Source organism: Lathyrus oleraceus, chromosome 7 (assembly GCF_024323335.1).
Source record: "Lathyrus oleraceus cultivar Zhongwan6 chromosome 7, CAAS_Psat_ZW6_1.0, whole genome shotgun sequence".
Lineage (NCBI taxonomy): Eukaryota > Viridiplantae > Streptophyta > Magnoliopsida > Fabales > Fabaceae > Lathyrus > Lathyrus oleraceus.
Window position 1 is genome coordinate 413,100,943 of NC_066585.1, and position 4,271 is coordinate 413,105,213.

At 39.8% G+C, this 4,271-nt stretch overlaps 1 long non-coding RNA gene across 3 annotated transcripts; it reads right to left on the bottom strand.

Moving 5' to 3' along the window:
- Positions 1-2,366: 2,366 nt before the first annotated feature.
- LOC127103038 (uncharacterized) lies at positions 2,367-3,952 on the bottom strand. Of its 3 annotated transcripts, XR_007794745.1 has the most exons (3): positions 3,513-3,905; positions 3,111-3,438; positions 2,367-2,623 (listed from the first exon to the last, which is right to left on the bottom strand). It is a non-coding gene; the product is annotated as an uncharacterized LOC127103038 (long non-coding RNA). The 3 variants fall into 3 exon arrangements; XR_007794744.1 differs by having other exon boundaries at positions 3,111-3,952; XR_007794746.1 differs by having other exon boundaries at positions 2,367-2,801; positions 3,111-3,952.
- Between the last annotated feature and the right edge of the window lie 319 nt (positions 3,953-4,271).

The following is a 4,271-nucleotide window of genomic DNA, read 5'->3' on the forward strand; positions in this document are numbered from 1 at the left end:
TGACTTTGTTGGAGAGGTGGAGACCCGAGACCCACACATTTCACCTTCCGATTGGTGAGTGTACCGTCACACTTGAGGACGTGTACATGTTGTTGGGTCTTCATACAGACGGAAAGGCAGTGAATAGGCAAGTTAACCAAGACAACAATATATGCAATGAATTACTGGGTGCCCCTTTGTTAGACGATGAAACTGAGGGAGACACATCCGGTCAAGCAAGGGGGGCAAGGTATAAATTTAAAATATCTTAAACAATACTATGTCAGTATAGTATTGTCCGACGATTCAACCGAGTATGAGAAAATAATAAAAGCTCGGTGTTATATTATGATTTTATTTGGTAACTTTTTGTTTCCAGAAAGTACAGGTAATTCTGTGAATATAATGTATTTACCTTTATTACGCAACATTAATAAGGTAAACACTTATAGTTGGGGTTCAGCTATGTTGGCCCATTTATATAGTGCAATGTGTAGAACTGCAAAAAAGAATACCTGTACTTTTTTTTCATGTGTTTATTTGCTTCAAGCTTGGGGGTGGTCTAGGATGCCGTCGCTCGCCCCGATAAATGAGCGTTCATTCGTGTTCCCCTTTGCAACCAAGTAAGTCTAGCACTTTACCATTCACCATTTAGTTAATTATATTTATTATTTAAGTTAACAGTAAATAATATTTTTCACTTCTTTTTATTATCTTAGGTGGTCAGTAAGAGGAATGAACTACAATAGGTGTCCGAAACACGCTATTGTAGTCTATCGAAATCTATTGGATCACATTGGACATCATGATGTAATACTCCTACCAAACTATATTTTAATTTAAAAATACTTCTCAAATTATTTTCCATCTAACGATTTGGTATTTTTGTCCAGTTTGTTTGGAGGCCATATCTGGGTCTGAATCATGATGTGAACCATGACGATGCTGCAGTTTGGACAGCGAAGACACCGATTATCCGATTCACTACAGTTGAAATGCACCAAAGTGACCGGGTCAAACTACAGTTCGGAATGCTACAACATATTCCAGAATCTCCCATGTGTTTGGGGAATTGGCATCAAAAAAGGGTCGATACACAGTGAGATTATTCTGACTGGAGAGACTTTGCAAAAGACATGTGTCGTCAATGGAGGAATTGACGACAACACATCCTGAACGAACCAGACATCCAAGGTGCAAGACCGACTCAATAATATATGGCATGGTTTAGGTCTGTAACAACTCAACAATTTGTATCTGAGCCGCGGTATTTGATGGATCCGCGCCAACTTGCTTCGTCATCGTATGTCCCACATCAATTCACCACCCAACACCAATGTGAACCCACCCAAACCCAACAACCAACCACACAACATCAACCGACCACATACACAAAACAACCACACACCCAACATCGCAACTCGTTCATGCCAACCACCCAACAACGAACCATCCAACGTCGCAATCCATTCATATCACCCACCCAAACACAAAACCAAGAACCAAACTCCGCAACCACAACCGTCTATAGCCCAGATGATTCATATGGGTCACGTCATCGTAGCCCCCCACCATTTAACACCCAACCACTGTTTAACTATAGTACGCCTCAAGCACCATTGCTTCGTTTTCAAAATGACTCAATGGGCCAATTTGGGCAACTATACCATCCCTAATTCACCCAACCCCAACTCCCTAACTACGATGACATGGGCACCGAACTCCATTACGGAAGCGCCGTTGGCCAGAGCCCCTCCGAATATTGGAAGTAAATTATGACACATCTGTCAAATACCGCCGGAACTTCTGCCGGACCTTCCAACCAGCCATCGCTCGATCAGGTTAGCACCCAAAGACCACAAACACATAAAGAAAATTGTGGGAGACCTCGGAGACAACCTAACGCACCGGGATGTGGAACCGGAGGACGTTATAATCAGACAAGTCATTAGGTTTTTGGTATTTCCAATGTAACCAATTATTACATCTTTAATGAATCATGTTTATTTCTTATGTATTAAATAATAAATATTAAATAAAAACCAAAAATATTTTAAAAAAATAAATAACTAAAATAAATTTTAAAAAAATAAAAAAATACTAGAAGAGGGTGTATGCGCCAGATGTGGTGGCGCATACACCCACCACAACAAGGGAACCTAGGCGTCATTGCCTTTGGCGCCTCCTTTATGGAGGGCCATGCAGGGGCCAGATGCATGGGCGCCTCCTCTTGGAGGGCCATGCAGGCGCCACAAGCATTGGCGCCTCTTCAAGAGGCCCAATGCATGGGCGCCAATGCATCTGGCGCCTCCTCTCTCAAAGTTGGTTATTTTGATATTTTTTTGAAAAAATGGTTATTTTCATATTTTATTTGAAAAACTTGGTTATTTTGGAAAAAAAAATCCAAATATATTCCATATTTTCAATCCATTCATGTTACAGCACAATATTTTACATAATATATAACTTATCTAAGATCAATATAGTTTACAATTAAATTTCCTAACTCTAAACCCATTCAACTTCCTGTACAGGAAGTTCAAATCCAACTTGTACTCATTCTTGCCATCCCACAACAAGGCTGCACCATCCTGCAGCACATCAATAAGTCCATCCACCACCAGCTGCACCAAGAAATATTAACCTGCATGAGGCAAACGCGTAATAGAAATATGATCAGTTCGGCCTGCAAAAGAACTTTTCAAACAAGACCCTACAGCTCAGACATTTGGAAATAGTACAACCCTGCACATTGGCTAACAGAAATGCATCGCCCTGCATTATTTTTCAACATTGCAGAAGATTTAGCATAAACAATAACCCTGCAAATTATGTAACATGATACTTGTTATATTCACACAAAGCCTACATAACTTGATAACACCAAAACAAACTGATAACTAGCTTTTTTTACAACTTGCATTAACAACAAATTCCAATAGAAACTAAATTCCAATTTTCATTTCATGTAAATCTCAATTTCTAACTGACATAAATCCCTTAACTCCAACCATCTCTAACCAATTTATGCATTTGCAACTAACTATTGCATTTCACCTAAAATTTAGCACAAATTTCAACTACATTCCTAACAGAATGGAGAGGAAAATAAGCTTATAAAAGGGACTCACTATCATTCTGTAGAGGGAGTTTTTTTTCATTCTGCAACTCGATTTTTTCTTCATTCTGCAACTTAAGAATTCTTCATTCTGCAACTTAATCCTTTAATCTGCATCTGAGATTCACGAGCTTGCAGCCTTCAATCTGCATTTGAGATTCACGAGTTTACAACCTTCAATCTTTTCACTGTTCAAATTCACTCATCCCTCTCCAGTCCTTGAAATCCTCTGCGTCGCCATCATCATTATCTTCACACACTGCACAAAATCTCAGAACTCATCATTCTTCACTCTCATTCCCCTCTTCGCACCAACACCATGAGCAAGCATTACCTACCGACTAAAAATTCAGAGAGGAGAGAAGGATAAGATTCGAATTAATAACTGGAGCAAAGGAATCAAGAGCCACGTTACCTAAGGAGACGAATCTCTAGATTTCTTTAACAAACGCCACTTCTGAAGAGCCGCCGAAGCTACTCCGGCAGGTAACTAATCCTCCGATTCTTGTTTGGTTTCCTCCTAGATCTCCATCGAAGTGAAGTATCGAGCTTCGGGATTTAAAACCCTACCCTCATAGGTTTCAATTCCCTCGCCGCATCATTTAATTTTTGGATCTGGAAATTTAGGGTTTATTTGAGTTGTTCTTTGATTCGGACTTAGGGAAGGGAATCAGAGGGAGAAGGTACGAGTGTTTTTATGTAAGGTTTTGAGGGTTAGGTCATCCGCTACCGCCAGTGGCGAATTCCGGCGCGGCAGAGATGAAGAGTTCAGGTGCGTTCGTGAGTTTGAAATGCGAAAGCATGTTGGTTCTTTCATTAAGCATTGCCTTGGCTTGGATTTGGTTGGGCCTTAGGCCCAAAGTTTATACATACACCCTGGCTTTTCCTGTACCCCTCTAAGCGTGGATTCGGTGCCTGGGCCAAAGGCCCCAGGCCCAATCGCTTCCAGATGCTGTCTACCATCCATTTTTGGGTCTGCACTTCCTCCTTTGATAGTTGTTTAATCACTTTGTTAATTAGTTAATTTTAGTTAACCAATCTTAATTTAACTATTGATTTAACCTTTCACTCACATAATATTGTGGTTAATAGTGATTATCTTTTAGATTAATTCATTAATTCATGATTAAGAAAAATAATTATGATTTAACTTGTGATTAACCGATTAATAGAA